This window comes from Leptonotus elevatus, chromosome 4 (assembly GCF_054856555.1).
Source record: "Leptonotus elevatus isolate MCC_2025b chromosome 4, RoL_Lele_1.0, whole genome shotgun sequence".
NCBI classification, from domain to species: domain Eukaryota; kingdom Metazoa; phylum Chordata; class Actinopteri; order Syngnathiformes; family Syngnathidae; genus Leptonotus; species Leptonotus elevatus.
Genome location: NC_141242.1, coordinates 19,938,372 through 19,962,807, shown reverse-complemented (window position 1 = coordinate 19,962,807; position 24,436 = coordinate 19,938,372). Strand labels below are relative to the sequence as shown.

General features: G+C 38.8%; 1 protein-coding gene across 1 annotated transcript in view; it reads left to right on the top strand.

Annotated features, from left to right (window-relative positions):
* Nucleotides 1-9,728: 9,728 nt before the first annotated feature.
* tspan9a (tetraspanin 9a) overlaps nucleotides 9,729-24,436 on the top strand; it is a 220,756-nt gene continuing 206,048 nt past the window's right edge. Inside the window, exon 1 of the mRNA XM_086073868.1 lies at nucleotides 9,729-9,950. The gene's annotated coding sequence lies outside the window, so the exon portion shown is untranslated. The remainder of the gene's footprint in view (nucleotides 9,951-24,436) is intronic.

Sequence of the window (24,436 nt, the reverse complement as noted above, 5' to 3'; positions counted from 1 at the left end):
TGAGTCATTTTTAATTGAGGTATGAAAATCAACAAATGCTGTCCCTTTTAAACCTAAAAGTAGTGCAGGCCAAACGGTTTCAACTTTTATTTCAGCCTGGGGTAGGCAGTGCCTACCTTTCCTATCCTGACCGCACGTCACTGAGATGCGCTCATATTTACTTTTACCAAGGGTAGACTGTACTTCTCTAACAGAGAAGAAGAGAAAGCGGGTCTGTCAAGAAACCATTCCCAAATTTGATTAAGAAAATGGTGTCTTTCGGGTCAAATAGGAAGACTGAATTTAAATATAAACCAGTCTGCCTATTTTGCTTTGACATGATATTAGCTCCGAAAGAGTTCAACCTAATTCGCCACTGATCTCAAAATTACACAAAGGGCAATTGTTTGTTTTTTTCCGAAGAATTGCCGACAGTTAGTTGCATGAAGTGCATGAGGAGTTACCAAATGTGTGTCGCCTTAAAACTGGATATACTGTATTTAAAAATAAATAGTGTAAAGAACGCAGATGGTGGCTTCATTGGACAAGCGGCTGTTATGACAGTCGGCTGGCACACCCGCGTTGCAGAAGGGACAAGCTTTGATATAAAAGTGAGTGAGTCATCATCCTATTGAGGGATTTTGAATGACACGCAGGACAATCATAATTTTAAAATCTTTGAGTGAGTTGACATTTGTGAAAACAAGCACCAAATTTGTTCTTACACTCAACGGGAATGTTTTTACACTCAACGGGAATTTTTATGCAAGAGAGTCCTTTGCACAGGGAAACAAACATTTCACAGCATGTGGTTATTTTGTTTGCTTCAACACCTTTGTAGTGCATTTGCGCATTAAAATATTGAGATACTGTAATCTGCTTTGCATCGGTTTAATAAAAACAGACATGCATATATTTTGTCCTTATTCAAAATGGCATTTTTGTCATCATAGCCTACATCTGGTAAGGAAGTGCGCTGTACTTTGTGCCCCTCCCAGTAGCGCTGACAAAAAAGTGTGTGCCCCTTTATTGTTTAGATTGCCCAACCCTGATTTGTATTCAGAATTTCCATTTGTCAAACAGGGGTCCAAAGAATGGCTTTAACTGCACCACAAGCCTAATTTGCATTCAGTGGGTTTTTGTTGATGAATGGATGTGATAGATTTATGTTGTACTCCCTGCTGTTTTATAGTATACTACTGTATGTCAATATATCATAAATAATCCATGAAACTGATTTAGCTGTGTCCTCACTTCAAATGGCAAGGAAAATAATCTGTTGTGGCTTTTGTTTGTGTGTTGCCTTCAGAAGGTCAGGACATTGCAAAACAAACAATCACTGAGGTCCCCGCTCTGTTGCTATCTGTTTTTATTTTTGCTCAAAAGTTTTAACCCCCACTGCAGGGTAAATGGGCCTAACCATTCCACTTGTGAACGTGGATAAGCATTTGGCTGTAGCTCACTTGGTTATGTGTGGGGGGTGTTCAAAGTGTATAAGAGTTCACACTGCAGATTTGGAGTGCAACATTGTTTGTGATGCTCCATGTTGAAATTCATGCATACAATTTCTAAATGCATCCAAGGTGTAGAGGATTGGCATGAGGGTCTCGACTGTTATTTGTGGTTTAAGCGACGTTGAAGCTGCTGGGATTAGATTCATCGTGTCTGATTTCAGAGGCCATGCTTTTCAGTCTGACACGGTGGCGCCTCAGGTGGAGTGTCTGGGTTGATCATGCCATCAACAGATGGATCATGCAGAATATGCAGCGATGGAGTTGCTGTGTTGGACTGTGAGACCTTCACCTTTTTGGCTCAGCTATTGGTCCATCTACATTCCCGTTTGCAAGATTTAGGTAGACAAGCTCAGCTTTAGATGCAAAGATGCATAAGTCAACCGCAGTAGATGCATCCAAGTGAAGTACAGTACTCAAGGTAAGTCCAGCCTATTCACCTAATTCCTATGCTCCATGAGCCCTTGCATGAATTATGAACACAACTTCCAGAATTAATTGAAACCGGCATTTTGCTTGCATGCAAACTGTTTGCGTCATCACTGAAGATATTTTTTCCTTGTTATTTAATTTTTCAAAATAAGTTATGTTTTGTGGCACGTTGCACTTTTACAGAAGCATGTCACTGCTTAGTGGTTTTAACACGAGATCTCCCACAGGTGTCATTTTGATAGTTCTCAAAATTGGATTTGTTGTTACTCTGCTTACATAGATCAATGATGTGTCTGGCCTTTTGACTTCTGAATGAAAATGAATGTAATTTAATTTAATGCTAATCAGGTAAAATGCTTGAGAACCAATTCTCATTTACAAACATGACTTGAGCAAGAAGCCCAAACAGAGCACATACATCACAATACAAATAAAACAACAAAGCACAACATAATTATGAAACAGAGAAGGGCACTTGTGCTTATATTAGAACAGGTGTCAACTACAATTTCATGAATCTTGTTTTTAAACAAAGAAAAGGTCGCCTGTCCGTCGAAGTTGCATATTTAGTCGGGACTCTTAGAGCGCGATACTTACTTTAGTTGGAGATCGCTAGTTTGAAAACAGCCCTTACCTTCTGTTGCTTGCTGTTTTTACCAAGTTAATCAAATCGCAGACTTTGCTGGAATTCACAGCGCACGACCTATATCGTTATGTAGTCAATACCGTCTATTCTCCTTATACCGGCGCATCCCTGGGACGAGATGCTACGCTCACACCGGGGGACAATATACCTCATAATGCAAAGGTAAAACTTGTTGATCATGCTAACTGACTTATTTATACATAGTCCGTTCTATTTTGAAACGCTGTGATGATGTTATGTTACTATGTTTACTAGCATGGAGCAATTGACTATCGTAGTGGCAAGCTATGCGGTAATTTCATGAATATGACTCCGGCTCCAGAGTGAAAAACTCGAAATCCCCTATTATTAAACAGTCAAATGCACTTAATAGTTTTGAAGAAGGTACATTTTAAAACTAAGCTGTGTGTTCGTGCAGTTGCAGTGGACGCTAAATATCTGGCTCGTTAATGTGATTTGAAACAGGCAATTCGACACCTCTGTTACAATCTTAGTTAGAGTGTACGTTTACGAGTAAAATGTGTCAACATTTATCTACTAACCTCGCAAAAAATTATTGCTGCAAATTCTTTGTGGGCTGCCAGTCTGTTGATTGTTGCTATCAATCGACGTCTTTCGTCTTCATTAGTAGGTATGCGATAAAAAGCAACATTTGTCCGTCTGTACAACCGACCGCAAAGCAAGATATGACCATTTTATAAGATAATCGATTAGATAAAGGACTTTACGCTGTATGAGATTCAATGGTTGCAATACAGCCAAGTGGCTCTTTTGCCGTCCAGCATCCCGTAGGGGGCGTTCCTATGAGGGCTATGACGTCATGTGCAAAAAGTCAATATTTAATATAATTTTAAATCATTGTTACATTATCCACAGTTGTAACATTAACAATGAGCTTAAATATAGAAAATGGAAAGAAAAAAAAATTGGTATTTTTTGATTCAATTCAAATGTATTGCAGATAAAAGTTAAATAACAATTGGACCTCATTAAATGTTTGAAAACAAATTACATCTAAACATATTGTTTGTGACAAACTGCACAAAGATCCTTTAACAACAAAAAATTATACTGAATTTTATTTTAATTTTTAAATTTTTTTGCATTCACACAAACACACAAACACATACAAAAATGGTCTCCCAGGCGGGGAAGCAAACCCATGCCAACCTGCATCTATAGGCAAGTGACAGTACCACTCCGCCACCTGGAGCCCTATTCTACTAAATATAAACAAACAAACAAAGTCAAAGCCATTGCATCATTACGCACAGTTATACTAATTTCATCCGGTGATTCTTTCAATACCACTAGAGTACATATATCAAATTCCAAATCTGACTAACTGCACAACTTCATGTGGCTCACTAAAGCAATATGTCTATTTCCTGTTTCTTCGTGTTCTTTTCATGCAATTTTTCTTCAATTAAATTTTATTTTACTTGACAAGCATTTATTTCAACATATCCCTTCTGAAAATAAAGTGAACGCCACTGGTGGGGTGCCTTTGGATATTTTACATTACGAAACTAAAGACTTTTGCTACCCTGTAATCAACATCTATGTGACAATTAAACAATTGAGGGAAACACTCTGCAGGTCCTTTGCAGCTCCACACAGGGAAACATTTTGAACCACGTCTCAAAGGAAGTTATTTGTCATTTAGCTAGTGTAGTGATAGTGTAGTTGTTTCCATTTCCATTTCCAAGTTTGGAACACCATGTCTCAGCCCCACTGCAATCCTGCGTTGCTCTCCCAATGGTCACTGTGGGGTTAGAGATGATTGACTGTAAAGACATTTGGACGCCACCCTAATGTGACCACTGCTGACTTTTTTCTTGCTTCACAGCTCAGATGTGTCACTTGAAAGACATCACTCGAGACACCCTAGGATTAAATATGGTTCGCTTTTGTTGTTCAACCACATAATAGATACATTGAAAACATATTTAATGGAGTATGAGGTTAATATAAAATGCACAGTAATGCATAACATATAATATATAAAGTGATTGTTGTCAGGTCTACTGTTTCTGCATTTTAGGGTCCCTGAATGTGCGCGTGTACATACGTGCATGTGTGCAATTGCAGGTTTGGACATTTGTATATTGGAGCTAGGGTTGGCAGCTGCTGTTATGTTTTGAGTTGGCTGGCCTGCTCTCAGTATTTGTGATTGTTGCCTCAGCTGACCACTGGGGGGAGCCATGGCCATCCACACACCTGTTTTGTGTTGATTAGCCTGCCTATTTATGGGCATCTGAGAGTACACTAATTTGTCGGGCTAATCCTCTTGCTGATCTCCTTTTTTGCCCAACTAGTCTCGACTTCCTGGTGACCTTTGATTCTTGTCTCGCCTTTGATTCCTGTCTTGCCTTGATCTTGTGGTCGTTTGATTTTTTTGTAATTATTCCTGTTTAGGTAGTTTTTATTCTTGCCTTACTTGCAAGCTCCTTTTGTTAGATCTTCTCTGCGTTTGTTGACGTACGCTTTCTGTTGTTTATTATCCTTGCTTTCTCAAGCTCCTTTTGTTAAGTACTTCCGCGAATTGTTTGCGTGCGTTTTTGTTTGCGTGCTTTTTAGTTTGTTTGTTAGTCCTTGCATTCGCAAGTGAACTATTGTATTTTTGCAGCTGTGTGTCGCAATCGATTTTGTTAAATTTGATTTATTTGTCTGTGTTTTTGAGATCCTCACATTTGAACATAACAGATTAGTCCGACCAGATGGATCCTGCGGACGTAAATCAAGTATGGAGGCTAACAGTGCATAGCCAGCCGCTTTGACATTTTGTCAGCACACGTGAGGGGTGAGGTTCAAGGCCCCCCTTCCCTGCCCCATCTGGCCGCTTCGGGTGCGTCGGAGACCGGTGCACACAGCTGCCGCAAGTCTAGTCTCATCCATTCCGCTACTGCGGCGAACTCGGGTTATGCAGCCAAATTATACATCAATGTAGCCTTATTTTTTTACCAGCAACCACTTACTTATACACGCGATTGTAGCAAGGTGGCTTTTATGATGAGTTTCCTCACAGATAGAGCCGTCGCTCCCGGACTTTCTTGCTGAACGAAGACGTGTGTTGAACATCCAATAAAGGGCAAGGAAGCTGGGAGCAGACTACTGAATTATGTTCAGGGCCGTGAGTCAGTTGCAGACTATTCAATCCATCTTCACCTGTGGGGGCAGGGTTTTTTAATAGACAAGAAGGATAAAACCTTGCGACCATGTGTTGATTACTGGCGTTTTATCCGAAATTATAGCCAAAGAGCAGCCCCGTTAACGCAACTCACATCAAATAAGGTTTCGTTTAGGTAGACCCCAGAAGCCAACTTGGCGTCTTACTAAATTGAAACAACTATTTACTCAGGCTCCTGTTTTCTACCACCCTAATATTGACCTTCCGGTTGTTGTGGAGGTGGACGCATTGGACTCCGGAGTGTTGGCCGTCCTTTCTCAGCGATCCCCAGCCGACCAGAAGCTTCATACCCTGCGCCTTCTTTTCACGACGTCTCAGCCAAGCAGAATCAAATTATGATGTGGGCAACCGAGAATGACTTGCCATTGTTCTGACTCTTCACTGGATGGAGGGCGCAAAGGAACAATTTGCCGTCTTCACTGGTCACAAGAATCTGCGCCTGGGTTCTCACAATTGGATCATGAATTCTTGTAATCTATAAATTGCTTGAAAAGCAGATTGTGACCTTTTAAAACATGCTAAATCGCTGACTGGTGTTATTGTGAGCAGAATATAGTTTGAAGCATTCTTTGTAAATTTAACATACAGATATTTTGTGCCAAAATTATTCAGAGGAAAGTTACAAGTGTAATAATTCATTTTGATCATTATTATTATTATTATTATTATTATTATATTTTTCTTCACAAAAGTCAACTCAAAATGTTAGTACTATTGATGTATTACAGTGGCAGTATAAGACTCGGAGTAAGCACAACTAAGCCCAGTCAATCAATTATCAGTTCCACGCCATCAACCTGGCTTATACCAATTAATTTGTCAATTATTATGTCCGTGATCATCCTTGAGCAACTAAGGGTCATAAGTGATACTAGGATGCTAGGAATTGAATCTCCAAGATTCAGCTTGAAAGATGACTACTCTTTTGCCTGAGCTAAGTGTCTTAATTGAGCTGAGCATCTCCACTAGAGCATATGACTACATGACTGGTGCCTTTTTTTTTTTCTCTCCCCCAAGTCATGCATGTGCTGTAATTAGTGCAGGTCTATTTGGTAGCCGTCCAGGTTCATCCCACACTGGCTATTAAGTCATTAGCCCCTTATGCTCCTCAATGGCAACTCTCTCATCATGCACATAGCACTCCCACAGAGAGTAATGGCCAAATCACAATCAAATTATAGCCACTGCTGTCAGAAATTTAGAGGTCTTATCCACATGCATCTACCTTCTCTCAACTAGAATCAATGGCTCAGAGAATTGTCATTCCCGAGGCAAAAAGTTGCTGGGCCGAACACTGGTTGGGAGTGTTATTAGGCTGATGCTTTCAGTCTCTTTCGTCTATTGACAAATTGCAGATAATGTCTGCTATCCCGAGTGATTCTCCACGGGCAGATTGGACCCAATGAAGGGCTGGTTCTGGCTCACACTTGACATGACTGGGGTGGAGAGAGAATTCTGCAATAGATGACATCTGCAAGTATAACAGCAAAAGATTCCGGTGTTACCACGGTTAATTCATATGGGGGTAACGTTACATGACGTTAGAAGAATATCTAACATTTGTTCATTTTCTGCTCCTGGTTCGTATGACAAATGGCAGGAAGGACGACCAGCATTCTTCTTTGATGTCATTGTGGAGAACCTATTTGTGTGCTTAAAATGTCAAAACATTTTCGTTGAGAAGTGTGGCTATAATCTGAGGGAATACACAATTTAAAGATGAAGTACTCATGGACAAGAATGAAAAGCTTTTGTGTATCTAAATGTGGAGTGAACATTTGGAATGTCTAAACATTGACAAGTTTAAAGAAATATAAAAGAAATATGTTCCTTTTCGAACATGCAGCCTACTGTATGGCTAATTTATTACCAGTGACTGAGTTGAGCACTGATTTACTTTCTCTCTTTTTGTTTTCAATGATATTGTGTTTTTCCCCCACAAGTGTACTTAGAATAACAGTTTGTTCCATTATTAATGTATACATGTTTGAAATAACCCCCGGAAAAAAACAAGCAGCTGCAATACAACATACCAGTAATATACATGTTAAATTGAATGTAACTGTTAATGAGACCATGCGTTTCCATAACAATATAATATACTATATTATCTCAAATATAAATAATGAACAGGAACAATCCCAACATTTTTAGATGATTGATGTTTACGACACTCAAATATATATATAAAACCTTCGGAAGTAACACATACTAAATTATAATATCATATAAAAATAACAACATTGATGGTTTCACTAATATATTTAGTTAATTACAAAAGCTGTAACATGATAAATCTGATGGTTCCTCCAAATGTTTATTATATTGAATGGCACTATATGGACTCTCAATTACTTTCAACAAAGATCATAACGCAACACCCACATCTTTTGAATTAAAAATGGTTTACCACCAGCATCATTATTTATTTAGTCGACATCCATATTGAGCTAATTACAAGGCAATTGCGCGTTAAATTTAATGCTTCCTATAAATGTTACTGAATGTCATGAATGATGAGAGTAATAATAGAGAAACAAGCTCGACTATAGTATATGAACAATTTTACCCAATCCGTCCATCCATTTTCTCTTGCATTTATCCACATTTGGATCACAGTAGCAACTGGACCCTCTCACAGCTGGCTTTGGGCCAGAGGCTGGGGGAGGGGGAACCCTGAACTGGTCGCTACCGCCAATTTCAGGGCACATATCGACAAACAATCTTTCGAACTCGCATTCGCAACTAAGTATAATTTAAAGGATCCAATATGAATGTTTTTGGAATGTGGGGGTACTGCAGACAACGTAGACAATGTAAACTTTACATAATGGGACCTCACACGAAGTCTTGAACCTCTCAAGATTCAACCTGTGAAGCAGACGTGCAAACCACTGTGATGTGGGATTTACCATATTGAATATTTCAGTCAGTCAGAAGTTTAATGCAGCAGCAAAGTACTTGTATAGATACTGAATTCAAGCTTTTTATGTATGTATGTATTATTATATTATTATAGTCTTTTTACAAAATTATGGCATCCATAAATTGGACATGACGGCCGGAATCCTGCAGGTTTGAGATGTTTCCGTCCACCAACACACCTGGTTCATATACCCAGCTCATTGGCAAGCTCTGCAGAAGCTTGATAAATATCCTGAGCTTTATAATGAGGTGTTGGAAGACGGAAACATCTCAAACCTGTAGGATTACGGTCCTTGAAGACCAGGATTGAAGAAATCTGCTATAGTGTTTTTCCTCTTCAAGGTCACGCGTAAACTGGAGCCCATCCCACCTGACTTTGGACCCTGGACAGGTCGCCAGTCGATTACAGGGTGCACTCGGACAATTATTCACACTCACATTTACACCAATGGACAGTTTTTCAAATGTGGTAGGACCATAAATAAATTGACCATCATGCTGCTCAATTTACCAAATTAAATATTGTATTGAGTTTTGTGTTAAAAACAACTTCTGTGCAAACCAAATGTATCCAAAGATACTGAATCTAAATATCTGTTTAAAAATATGCATTTAAAAAAATTACTTTGGTTTGGCTACCAAGGCCACATACACTTATTACGCCTTTCAAAGCGTAATAAGTGTTGTAATGTTTTTTTTTAAATTATAAATAATGTGTTGAATATCAACCTGTATTTTTTTTACATTTGCATAGGAATTATAACTTTAATAAAACATATAATAATATAATAAAAATCCCCAACATTCTGTTTGTCACTAAAAGTCATTTTCAACATTTCGCTCAAGACTCACATAAATCAAAGTATACAGTATTTTATTATAATGCAAATACAGTATATTTTCTACTCCTAAAGTTTTAATGCAGCCAAGCCTAATGCCGTCAGTTTCCCCCTACAGCAATAAAATGCAATCCCCCTCCCCAGCGCGCCTCTAGGAGTCAGTAAGAGCTTATTGTTCCTCCACCTCATTTCCTGCTCGTCTAAACTCTCAAATAGAGCAACTTTCATCATCACCAGAGAGAGTACACCCTGAAAGTGAAGAAGACACCCCAAGCTGCCAGCCATAAGAAGGATTGTCATCCCAGCGGCTGCGACTGGGACTGCCTGGAAGCCAGAATCAGAAGCAGAGGGGAAAAAACTGCGACTGGAAAGTTTGTTTTGGAGCTGCGAGGTTGTGCCGTCTGACAGGTTGTTGTGACTTGTGGAAGGTGAGTTCCTGCTGTTTGGTTTAAACTCTCAATTCAGCTTTGAAATTCTTTTACCGTCACCACCTTTTTTCCCCGTCGTCAATCTTATATTTCTGATGATGACAGACGGATGAGACGCGTAAAACGTCATGCAAATTCAGGTTCTCCTGAGACTTGAACCCGATAATGGCAGGCTATTACGCTATTACCCGACCACGGACCTCTTAAATTTGACAGGATGCATGCCCATAATATGTGGATGCGCGTAGGCCTATAACAGAGTGGCATGATAAGTATTCGTGATTGCACTTTGCAGAGAGTACACTGCATGATACTAAGCGCTGTCTAAGTAGGATGCAGTCAATTTCCACACCACTCAATTATACCACGGACTCCCGTGGTTTTTGTGATCTGACATCACAAAGATAAAATGCGAATGAGTTCTAAACTCTGACCCCTGAGAGGAAGTGAGGTGGATGAATCCAAAGACCTGACTGATAGTGGGTGGGGTACTTCATTTCCTCTGATGGTCCCAGTCAGCGACAAGCAGTGAATGACCGATATGTCCTACTCACTGATTTATTTCCCCCCAAAACATTTGTTAATAAATAAAAAAAAGATGCTGATGCAGCAAAAGTTGATAGATGAAATAATATCTTTAGTAATAGTTTAGCTTTTTTTTTTTTATTCAAATACTGCACGTTCTCTATCTATTTTTTTTTAAATTATTTTATTTTGTTTATTATTCAATGCAAAAAATAGAGCTTAATTAAATGACCTATTTTCTGGTGTTCTTCCAAGGACAGTGCAGTTTCCTATTGAAATAATACGTGGAAGCCACTTTACTATTTAATCCCCTAAAACCAAAAACAAATAAACAGTGATGAAAATAAGATTTCATCATTGGAGGTAGTCAGTATTCTCGTTTTCTGGATGGATGTAGTCAGTATGTCTTCTCTCTGTGCATATCTAAACAACTGCTCTTTGCTCATGCGACTCGGGTACGGGTTTTGCACTCATTCACCCCATTTTGGAATTTTGTAATATATTTGAGGGAATTCATATCCATATATGTGATGTTAATATTGGAGCCGAAAAGAGGGCTTGGCACACAATTTCTTGTCAGTTTGTGGAATTATTTGCTTGAATATGACTTTGTGTCTACAGTTTTTTGCGAGATTGACATTTAGCTGTTATATTTTGTGGTCATGGAACAAGAAATCTCCCAAATGTGTAATTTTCTGAACCCTGTTAACATCTTTGAGTACCTTGCAAATAGATTTAACTGGTGGTGCAATTGTTTAAATGTAGGTGGCGGTTTGTATTATATATTACTTTATTTTGTATTTTTATTATACAAAATTAAGTTAAAATGTGTTCTCTGAAATGTGGAACATTTATTTCAGTGTGCACCCTTACTGCATATAATCAGGCGCTAAATTAGGCGTGCATCTTTACTTCTCCCCTATTTGTGGTTGATCTGCTCGGGAGAGAGTCACTGCATGGCCACAATTTGACCGGAGGATTTGTCTTATGCTGACTTTGTCACTACTGAGTGAGAATAAACAAAATGCAACTGTGAAGCAATAGCAATGTGTCATTTGAACAACACACACATCGCAGAGTCAAACGCCATTGGTCCCTACGTGGTCTACAATCAGTGTTTTCAAACTCTCCTCGTTATGTATTTGCCTTGTACATGATGTGCAGCAATAAATGTGGTCCAAGCCTTGAGATACTTGCCCTTGGTTTCCTCAGAGCAGTATCAGTTTTTAAAATAAAACAGTAAAAGGTCAGTGATATAAAACATGGCGGTCCATTTTCGTGTAGTTGACCACTTTGATTCCATAACAATTGTAAGTTTTGTTTGTGGAGAGTTTTTTCCTGTGGGAAGCACTGGCTGATTCTCCGTGGCAAACAAAAGCAGCAATGTGTCGCTGTCACACGCTGGAGAGCTCGGCTCTGTGTTCTGGCCCTTCCTGAAAGTTCCTATTCTCTGGGAGCGGGGCGCACCAACATCCGCACTGCTCACTCTGCAGGGCCACACAATAGACGAGCTGTGCTGCTGTATCAACATTTACTCCTCTCTCGTCCCCACCCGAAGGTTTAATCACATACTTGTGGGCCAATCGGTAACAGGAAGAGGCTATGTTTGTGGTGTATGACGCTGTATGGCTCAAGGCTCATTGACTTTACATCTTCACATACTTGTGTGAAAGAAGCAAAATTTAATAATTAATAAATCAACAAATCAATTGTCGGCTGGCTCATTTTGTGCATTTTGCCAGATTTGTCGAAGAGCGAGCTCTCTGGTTCCTTCCAAGCGATGTGCATGCTATCAAAGCCGCGCAGAGATGCCAACCCCTGTCAAAACTTTTCAGAAAGATTGTAGACATTTTGTGAGGAACGTATCTCAGCCAAAACAACAAACTCACCACACTAGGTAACATTAATATTTTCTATATGTTGGTATTATAATTTCTTTTTTGATTGGTTTCAACCAGAGGAGTGGACTCGAGTCATGTGACTTGGAATGAATTTGACGATTTTAGACTCGACTTGACAAAATGTTAAAATGAAATTGCATATTTTCTACCACCATTATCATAATGCCACCCCGAAAGTATATTAAACAGCTAATTTAGGAAGCGAAGAAACCGCAAGTTAATTACCCTGTCATTGCATGATACGGTACAAGTCTCCGGCTAGTAGCTAACTGTTAGCATTAGCATATTTGGGTGCCTGGCAGTAGTTTGGCTTGCCTCACTTGCTTTTCTTATTTCTTTTAATATTGTGGACCTATGCTACTGTGTAATCCACTCTCCCTGTTTAAACAAAGGGAATGTGCCTTAAATTGCACTTTGATGTATTTTTCATTATTAAAAATAAATAGAACTTTGCCTTTATTTATAATTATTTTATAAAACACTAGCTTTAAAAAAACAAAAACTAAACAAAAAACATTCAAAATGTCTAATATGGCCATTTGGATTTTAAGAACACAACTTCAAGTGCATTACAAGTAACGTAACCTTGTTATTTTATTCATTGCCCATGTATAAAATAATTATGTATCTTGCCTTATATTGCACTTAAAGTTGTGTTCCTAAATACTAACGGCCATATTAGACATTTTAATTTGATATATATTTTAAAATGTAATGGGCAAAAGCATATTATAAAATAAATTAAGACAAAGTTGTATTTATCTGATTTTATTTGATGTTTTTTTTTTTTAACAATCCAACCCGTGACTTTTGTGATCCGTTGCGCCACTAGTTGTTTGGGTAGAAAAACTATGAGGTGGTCAGCAAAAAATTTATAGCAGAATGTCCTAGATTAGGTCACTGACGGAGAGGCAACAATTTCAAACTTCATTCAACATCTGGAGTTGCACAAATAACGGTAAGTAAACTAATGTCAGTTGTTTATCAGCTAATTATCGTTGCTAGCTGCCTAGTTAATAAGACTGTAAAGTCACTGGTAACAAATTGCAAACACGGCAATCTGTTGCACCACTCTGGGTTCACTCCCTGAGTCCCTGACTCCTACTTTGGTGGTCACCCAAAATAATATAATCTACGATGTTGTTAAAATGACTCGGAAGGACTTGAAACTCAAAGTATACGACTTGTGAATTTCTTGAGACTTGTCAGTCTTGACTTGGGACTTCACTCGCGACTTGATGGCAAAACAATGACTTACTCCCACCTCTGGTTTTAATTGACAAAATATTGGCAGCTTCAGGCAGCACGGTGGCTGACTGGTTAGCACGACCGCCTCCCAGTGCAAAGGTTGTGAGATCAAGTCCGGGCTTTGGCCTTCCTGGGTGGAGTTTGCATGTTCTCCCCGTGCTTGCGTGGGTTTTCTCCGGGTACTCCGGTTTCCTCCCACATTCCAAAAACATGCATTGCAGGTGAATTGGACACTCCAAATTGTCCATAGGTGTGATTGTGAGTATGATTGTTCGTCTCTGTGTGCCCTGCGATTGGCTGGCAACCAGTTCAGGGTGTACTCCAGCACCCCCCGCGACCCTTGTGAGGACAAGCGGTACAGAAAATGGATGGATGGATGGATTGGCAGCTTCAGGGTTTCCCTCCAACAAAACTTGCTTAGCCCGGTAGTCTGGACAAAATTCAACCAATGTGGTGTGGCGGCGGTTGTCGACCAACCGACCAATATCCAGCGATTACTATCTGTTGTTCGTTGATGTGCACACAAGGCTCGGAATTATTACTAATTATTACGGAGCAGTTTTCCTAACCAATGACTTAATTTGAGGAGTGCATTTTGTAAAGCAAATTTTGTTTTTTCATTCGGTTAATATCCTGAGACATAAATCAGGATTTTTATTTAATAACAAAGCAACTATATAGCGAATGAACAACAGTTTTTATTTCTTAAATTCATGTTGTGAAAAGCATCAAACAATTTTCTTGTCTCGTAGCAAAGCTAAAGGGACAAAAAAACAACCTACAGTATTGTAATTTTAAGAACGTCTATTGTGCAGACTTGAAAAATCAAAATTAAAACCCTGGGCTCTATTATGAAAAAAGAAAAAATAACATTACTGCAATTACAATTATTTTATAGCCTACGAATACTCATATTGTTGCGAATTGTGTTATGTATATTGTTGTTTGATACACGTTATGTTTTGTTTTGCTAAGTAATATTTCCGAGCGTCTTTGAATGTATCGTGAAGAGAGGGATGAAACGGAAACATTTCAGTTCACTGCTAAACTTGTAAATGTCATCATGCCTATAGACTGGTCAATTCATTGTGGTACCAACATCATTATTCTTTTATTTGAATATTGCATCATTTTTGCTGTATACATTCATCATTACATCTTTTAACAGCCAAAAAGGTGGATTTAGTTGGCTAATGTTAACTGCCTACTCCTACTGTAGCTGCACATTTTGTGTTTAGATTCTGTTGCTTGCTTGGCTATGAAAATGTAGCTTCTCACCAAAACAGAAATGACAACCATTTGATCCACTGTTTCCGGCCAACATCATTTCATGTAGGGGTGGCATGACCGTTGGCGCTTTTCAAGCATTTCTGTTTGTATCACTGCAGGACTACTAAGAAGTCCATTAATCATGTAACGATATAGGGGCCCGTGGAATCAGCAGTGGCTTTCACTGTTTTGTTTGAAGTTGTTATATTTCATTCCAAGTAGGTGTTAAATTTTACTTCTATAAAACTCAGAATAATTTACGACTACTATTACATGCTCTGCAAGTCTTCCTCTGCTTAATGCATGCAGACATTATACAGTATCTCACAAAAATGAGTAGACCACTCACATTTCTGCGGGTATTCAATTATGTCTTTACATAGTGTCCCATGACACTAAAGAAATGACACCTACACTCTAAAAATAGAACTTTTACAAATTGAATTGTTGTTGACTAACTTAAAAAAATGGCTTCAATTGGTAACACACAATTGAGTTAAGTTAATCCAAAGTGAATATATTAAGTTTATTTACTAGTAATAAATTAATCCAAAATTAATCCAATGTGAATATATTAAGTTTCATTAACTAATAATTAATGAAACTTAATATATTCATTTAATTTACTTTTATTTCACTTACTTTAATTCAATCGTGTGTTACCAATTGAAGCCATTTTATTAAGTTTGTCATCAATTCAATTCGTAATCTTAATTTAGTTTAGCAATTCTCTTTTTAGAGTGTAGACAAAAGTAAGATTAAAAAGTAGTCAGTATACACTTTATATAACACTGTAAATGTATTATTGCCTCAAAATAACAAACTACAGCCATTAACAGTTAAACCCTTGGCTGCAAAAGTGAATGCACCCCTAAGTGAAAATGCCCAAAGTATCAATAGACTTTCCCGGACCTGGCGGGTATTCAAGACCTTACTCCACCTTCTGTTTTAGGATGCCCCAGAGATGTTCAATAGGGTTTAGGTCTGGAGGCATGCTTGGCCAAGTTCATCACCTTTAGCCTTAGCCTCTTTAGCAAGGCAGTTGTTATCGTGGAGGTGCGTTTGGGATCATTACCAGGGAAAGAGGGGATCAATCTCTGCTGCAGTATGCCACACTACATGTTTGCATTCATTCATGGCTCCTTCAATGAACTGTAGCTCCCCAATGCCGGCAGCACTCATGCAGTCCCAGACTATGACACTCCCACCACCATGCTTGACTGTAGGCAAGACACGTTTGTCATTTTAATCCTCCTCTGGTTGACGCTACACATGCTTGACACCGTCTAACAAAATACGTTTATCTTGGTCTCATCTAGGGATGCACGATAATGCTATTTTTAACCGATACCGATAAACCAACAATTTTGAAAGTCGATAACCGTGAAGTAAGCCGATAATTGTTTGCAAAATTAACTTGAATACAAATATACTTTCAAGTACTACTATAAGTCTAACATGTACAAATACATTGAAACATTGTGTAAAGCACCATGAAGCTGACTTTTATTGATAGCTCAGCTTCAATGACAACCTGTAACTCAACAAAACAGTCATGTTTTAAAAATGCAACAAACAAAAAAAAGGCCAATAGATCTAAGCCTATAACATTTTGGCATTGCCTTTAACTTTAACAACAAGTTAAGTCAAATCCTTGACCGTATTTGCAAAATACAAAATATATAAGTCAAATCCCTGACGGAAAAATATAGCAAAATATAAGAGTGCCTGCCTCTTTAGGAAGGCAATAAATTCAGTTCAGTAATAAAACATAAAGAGATCAGGGTTTAAAAAAATAAATAAAGTGCAACATAAAGAGATCAGGGTTCCAAAAAATAAAGTGCAAATGAACAATCAAAAAAGGCAACTATTGCATGTCTGTACTTCATTGAATTTTGTGAATTCAATCAAAAGTGCTACTCAGTTTTGCATTTAGTTCAGGGCGGATGAGTAGGAGATTTTTATTGGGGACAAAAAGTACCATCTCTGCTTTGTCACATCTTAGAAGAAAACAAGCGTTCGCTGTCAACGCTAGTGCAGGGGGCTGACAAGTATTTGTTCAGCTAGGTCTGGGAAACGGCACTTGTTCTTCTTCCAGTAGTCTAATGGTGTCATGGATGAAACTTTAATGATGAGTGTGGCTTCGGACAGATATGCCTGCAACTAAAACAAAACAACAGACAAAAGTATATAAAACTCTGTAATAAAGGTTGATAAATTACGAGGTTTTTTTATTGTTTATCTGCACTTCCACATTCATTTTTTTCTGGCTGTCTTGCTCCAACCATATTTTCTTCTACAGTTTGAGCATACATGTCCAGGAGAGAACTTTGTCCATTAGTCACAGTCTTCTCCGCTTTTGGCACAGTCTGGGTCACATCTGCCACAAAGAGTAGTATGTATTGCAATAATCAGTGTCAATAATAAAAAAACAAAAAACATGACATTTACAGGAAAAGAAAAAAAGTCTTACCGGGTGAATCACACAGTGGTTGGAGATTCATGTTTTCCAGAAGTATTTTCTTGGCATTTTCTTTAGTTGCTGTAGTGAAGTAGCGATCCTTATTTCTGGCATCCAAGATTGTGGCCAACACATACAAAGGGTCTGCATCACTGTGATCAAATTGTGTCTTCAGTGCATCCGACAGAGTGGTCTTTGAAGTCTTCACAACATGGACAGTAGCCAGTCTTGTTTAAGAGTCTCTTTAGTCTCTTTAGTGCTTGGATGGCTGGGATAACATCTGCCGTTGCCTTGCTGATGTCTCTTGTCAGTTGTTCACAGGGCTTAAGAATGGTTATCATATTTTCAATCAGTGTCCACTGGTGTAGGCTCAATGTTGCTGGCAATTTGTTGTCGACTCCATATGCAGCTAGAGCTCGCTTTTGCTGTATCAGACTCTGAAGCATATAAAAAGTGCTATTCCACCTGGTTGGAACATCTTGTTGTTACCTGGTGGGATTCAATCCTAGTTTTTTCTGTAAATCAGTGAGAGTTGTAGTAGCTACCTGTAAATGTTTAAAGTGGCCAACCAGCTTTCAGATGCACTCCTTTGCCATGCAGCCCAGACTTGAAACGCCACACAATTCCATTGCTTTAATCATGTTTCTAGCATTGTCAACATGTACCTTCTCTTTTGTTATGTCCCACCGCTGGAACATTTTCTCAAAAGCCGCACAGATTGCTTGTGAAGTGTGTGACCCGGGGAGCTCTTGTGAATGAAGGACAGCTTTTTGCAAATTCAAATCCTCATCTATCCACTGCGCCGTCATGCTTAGCATACTGGCTTGACTCGCGTCTGACCTCCAAATGCCCGTTGTCAAACTGATATGATTAGCGTCGTTCTTCGTTAGTAGTTTGTGGATGTGTGTGGCAAGCGTATTATACAGTTCAGGTAGGCATGTATCGGAAAAGTAGCGGCGGCTCAACGTGTTGCATTAACAAGCGAAATCCAACGTCTTCAACTAATGAAAAAGGCTGGTCAACCGTAATAAATTGGAAGATTTTGTCGTCAAGTGCTGTTGCCCTCGGGTCTTTTCTGTCAAACTTTTGCTTCTTCTTTAGCGCTTCCTCAATAGTTAACAAGCCAGTTGCTGTGACTTCCACTGCTTGGTTTCGGTTTAGCAGAATAGGCGTCTTCGTATTGCTTCCATAAATCCTCACGATGGCGAATTTTAATGTGACTTATCAGAAGTGGAACTTCTGCAGCGCATTTGTTGCAAACTGCGAGGGTATAATTTTTTGGAGACACCGTAAAGAACGCCCAGACTGGCGACTGCCACGTCGCCATGATGCATGGTCTGTAGTGTGAACTGTGAACAAGAGGTTGCGCGCATTATGATGTCACAAACATGCGACACCACTGTAGGAGAGGGGAGGGGTTGAGGAGTTGGCTACAACGTGAGCCACAACCACAGCAGATGGACCAACGCGGCAAGTCTATTATTATCAGCAAATTTTAGTTATCATCTGTTTCATCTGTTTGACGTCATAATGGTCGATAATTGCCGCCAATATTACTGTGCATCCCTAGTCTCATCAGACCACAGGTAATGGTTACAGTAATCCATGTCCTTACTCCAGTTGTCTTCAGCAAACTGTTTGCAGGCTTTCTTGTGCATTGTCCTTCTAACATTGTCCAACCTCCTAGGATGTGAGCCATGCAGACCAATTTGGTCTGAGCACTAACAGGCTGACCCCCCACTGCAGGGTGGTATTTTTTTAAAAAACTTTACCTTTAATCACGGGATTGGGATGGTACTGAATAAAAAGTCCCCGGGAGCAGAAGGGAACGAGATTGTAAAACAAATGAAAAATCTCGGACGGATGCACAGCCATTTGTATTTTTCTTTCCATAAACGTACGCACTAATGTTAGCTAAAAGGAGTCATTCTGAAATGGAGCATGATGGAGTCATCACTAGGAGCGGGATGGGACAGGATTTGTATTTATTATTATTATTTTTTACTATGGTCCGGGACTGGTACGGGATGTCAACCTCTACCCTCCACCCATTCAACCTCTGCAGCAATACTGACAGTACGTTTATTTTTCAAAGACAACCTTTGAATGTGTTATAACATCACCACATATGCATTTTGTATTGTTTGTTAGCATTAATGTAAGTCCACATTTTATAAGGCATTCGTTTTTAAATACACAACATAGCTAAGTAGTTGAGATCACTACCACCATACAGTGCTTGAATTTGTGATTGCGGGTCAAAGCAAAAATATCATCTGAACGATGACGTGACGCTAAATTAATTGAAACTTTCTTACTTTGTGAAAATGTTGACTGCATATGATTTCAACTGTATTAATACTCATCCATAATTAAAATAAACTAAATATTCTACTACTTGAAATAGGAATTAGAAACATTTGCTGCCAAATATTTCTCAGCATTGCAAAGAGCCAACAGAAAAAAACAAAAGCTGTAACACTGCCGCAAACAGAACAAGCATATACATGAGAAGCATAAAAAGCTGTCAGTATTCATTATTTAAATAAATGATCGCCTTCTCACCGCCTGTTGTGCTACTAGCATTATGGAGCAAAAATATATAATTCTGTTCCAGCATATTTTCTACAATAACAATGCTTGGAAAATTCATTTCCTGAGGAGCTAACAAACAATGTCAAGTAAATAAAATAGATCGAGCTATTATTCATTCGTATACACTGAAGACTTCAGACACAATCCTGGCGATATAATGCCTCTGACCAAAAATGTTTCTGCATATGTTTCTTGCAAGACCACAGTTGAGTTTAAATACGTTTTTTTTCCGTTCATATCCAGACCACAACTACCCCCCCCCCCCCAAAAAAAATTAAATTAAATAAAATATTACAACTGTGCACACTAATTGGGTTACAGACAATTTCTGGAAGTTGAAAAGTCCCAGTTTCTTGGTACACGCAACTTTTGGCCGAACTAGGTTTGGATGATGCTCCTTTCAGCCCGTTGAGCTGTGGGAATTTTTCAACAAACAAGTGGGTCGATGTTTACTTGTGTGGATTGTTGGAAGTTATTGTTGGATTTCTCTCTCTTTTGCCCATGCTGTGGGCTCTGTCAAGAGGACCAAACATCAACATGTGCTGATATGGCAGGGTTCTTATGCTAGTCAGCATTGAGTATACTGACGATTAACGTCATGCGGTGAATCATATTTGTTGTTCGAGTGCACATGGGGGTCAGGTTTCAAGAAAAGCTTGGCGGTCTTCCAGGCCTATAAAGCACTGGGGGGAAACTCTGGTATGGTGTGTGGTTGTTTTCAATTACCCAGTCGTCTGTCAGCTTGAGGACATTTGTCAACAAAATGCCTGATTTTGGTTTTCACGACGGTCAGTGCAAAATGAGTTGAGGTTCCACTCACCATCAATGAAGTGACCAGTCACTCTAACTTTGGTTGAGAGCAACACAGTTGATAGGAGCCTATCAGGTTAGGCCGCACACAATGACAGCCAATCAGTGTCCACTTCAGCGTTTGATTGACCATTATTATATATGATTGTAATTATCGTGATCATTTGATATCCCTAATTAATATTATTAAAGGCAAAGTCAAGTCAAAAATGCTCTTTGCAATAATATGCTCTATGTGCCCCCACAAACGTTCACAAGGGACGCCCAAGGGCACGTTGACGTCAATTTCAGTCAACACCAGGGGGCGGTGCCAGTAATATCAGCCTCCTATGGCTGAAAAGGGGTGGATTTGTCTTCCTAATAGGCTATTTGCCACGGAGGAGGCGTGTCACACAGCGGCGCTGTTTCCGATTTGTTTGCAATGTGTGGGCCGTGTCCCGTTCCTTGAGCTTCCGCCCTTGTAAATATAAATTAATAAATAAATAAATAAATAAAGAGGCCCTGAAAATAGATGCATTGCATAAAATGGCTATAGTTTCCAAATGATAAATGACAAATGGATGTCAAATTAAATCTGTCTACAATAACACTTTAATAATATATTGATTGTTTTATTTGTCTAAATACTTTTGGAACTCACTGCAGTCTTTAGGGATTTTTGCTTTGGCCAAGATTCAGACAAATGGGTTACTTACGTGAAATCCTATACTTATATACTATATCTCCATTTGAGGGCTTGGTGATGATTGTAAACCACCCAAAAAAATACCTTAAAATGTCTGTGCGAATGGAAAATGATTCCACATTCAAATACTGTAAATCATTTGGTTAGGATAATAAGATGTTATTATACTGCTCCAGGCTAGTTTGACATGTCTTCAGATTGTATACAGTTAGTATAAACAGAATATGACAATACAATTTTAATTTGTACCACTAGCACTATATCAAATTCGGCTTTTATCATTAAATGTGTTCAAAAAAAAAAGTTCTTTGTTAATTGTGGCTGTTGTTAATGCTATTCTTGTTATATAATAATAAATAATAATAATTAGCACGTTGTCTGTTTATATATGATATTACTTAAACATACATTCCATTGAGGAGTATGAATATGATTATTTTCTTCCCTTTATGTCCGCAATAATTAGTGCTGCAGAAGGAAATGATTGACTGTATTTATTATGATTACGTGTTAGTGCATGTGTGTGACTGCCAGAGCTTTTCAACTCGCCTCAGAATTCTATCGTCACTGTTCTTTTTCCGAGTGGGCATGCCAAAAACAAACATAAAACAACTTAAAGTGACACCAATGTATTTTGTACTTTCAATGTTGAATGTTGGAACTCATGTTTTTGTGCACAACAATATTAACAGATACCACAGCTTGTCACGTTTGATTGCCCATTGGTCTGTGATCTCCTGTAGTATAACTTCAGCTTCACCTTTTAGTCAAGACAAAATATGTTTTTTTCTTTCTTTTTTTTGTAGTGACTTTAGCCAATGTAATGTATACATGTATATTCTGCTGTAGATTGTAAGTAAAAAAAATAAAATAATAATAATCGCATTTTCATGATCAAAATCATATTTTTCCATAAGTGAAAGGGACATTCTAAAACAGCAGCAATATAGTCCATTACATATAGTACAATACACTTTATATTGGGGATGGACAAGTACTGATGCTGCAGGTATCAGGCCGATACCAGGCCTAGTTTCAAGGTATCGGTTCTAGTGATGATGGCCGATACCACTATTGGCTACCCTCTTACCGCTGTTTTAAAATCAGAAACCAGAAATACGAATAGTAAGTTGCCATTAATTTCATGCAATTTGAAGGAAAATGCTTTATTGGGATAGGTATTTTTTTATTTTTTTATTTTATTTTTCTGATATTTTTTGTATCAAAAGTATTAGTGGTATTGGTACTTGATATCGGTGACTATTCAAGCGTACTGAAAAGTACTCGTATTTTGAGACTCAGAGCGAAGTGTTTTGCTTGTCGTGCTCACTTAGCAAAACGTTTTTGCCAAGAATTACACAACCACAATGTTTTGCATTGAGCACCGTTGTAAAAATGTGAGAGGTCCTGTCTGTCAGTATAATAAGCTTGTGTTTCTCGCAAACAACCTGTAAGAGGTTGCACTGCACTTGAACCGCGCACGCACACACACACGGTTGTTTCTAAGCTAATAATACAAATTAGCCCCCCCCCCCCCTCCCCACACGCATTTCAGGTGACCCCTGAAGACATAGGTCGAGGTCTGTTTAGCCTCAAAGTGCCGTTCTGACTTTGAAAACAATATAACATAAACTATTTCCTGCCAAAATGAAAAGAGCAAAGTCACCCATATTAGTAAGAAACAAGCAGTTCATGTCTTTAGTGGAGGCAGGGCAGGGAGAGCCTGAATATTGAATATTATTATTCTATTAATATTTAAATAATATTCTTTTGACCTAATATACTTTAGGTGGTTTCACTTCTGGCTGCGGCAAGTTAGGCGCTATTAGCAGTTCAGGTTTTTTATATACATCCATTGTTTAGTCGTGCCAGCTAGCAAGCGCAGCTTGTAGCTTGAGGCTCAATGTACTCAATGTAGCTTGAGGCTCAACTCACCTCCCAGCTCGGGACACAACGACACATGACTTGGGGCGAGCGGGGATCAAACAGCCGACCTTTTTGGTTACTGAACGACCGTCTCCGCACCCTGAGCCACGGCCGCCACCCTCGACCAAAGCTGCATGCCCTGTATACTGGCCATCAGCCATTTGCAGGGTTTATTCAGGAGACCCTCGCATTCTTGCGGTTCAGCACTCGTTAGTGAGTTCACATATTCATCAATGGTGTTTTACATTTTTTTTCAATATTTTAAAATATTATTAGTATTATTATTATTATTGTGGGACAGTCAATCAATGCAACTTTTTCTTAAGAAAAACAAACTTAAGATGAAATGCTTGCTTCCTTAAAGGGTCCCATACTATTATCATACCATACCATACTAATCATTTTCATACAGCTCTGGGAAAAATTAAAGAGACAGTTCCAAATTGTCCTTAAATCAGGCATTCCATCCCCACTGTCTGTTAAATTCCATTCTATTCCACGAGCCACAATGCCTTGCACCTAGTGTGCAATTTGGCGGAGAATCTGTGATAATCTCCGGGAGCTGGAATGAGGCAGAATTTTCTTCATAAAAAACACATGAATCAATTGTCCTGCTGCCTTTGGCAATGTTTCCTAACGCTGAGGATATTTCATTTTGCAGCTAAGGTGTGTCATGGCCACATGGCCAGCACAATCTCTGGACTTGAAACCTTTTAAAAACTTCTGGTGTGTGATCCAGAGGATGATGGATGGTCAGAAGCCACCAAATAAAACTGAGCTGCTACTTACATTTATTTCTGCCATCAGCAGCAGCAACAACGTGAAAGCTTGGTCAGCAACATGCCAAGACACTTAACAGCTGTGATGACAAATCAAGGTTATTTTCTGAAACGTAGATTCCTGTTTTTACAAATATTAGGCATTAGGTTGGTTACAGTCAATATTAGTGTTTTTGTTTTCTATGCATTAAATACACAAAATGACAGTATTTTGGGGATTGCTGTCAGAATTAATCAAATCAACACTTTACTTATTTTAATCAACCTTGTCTAGTAAACCAAGGAAA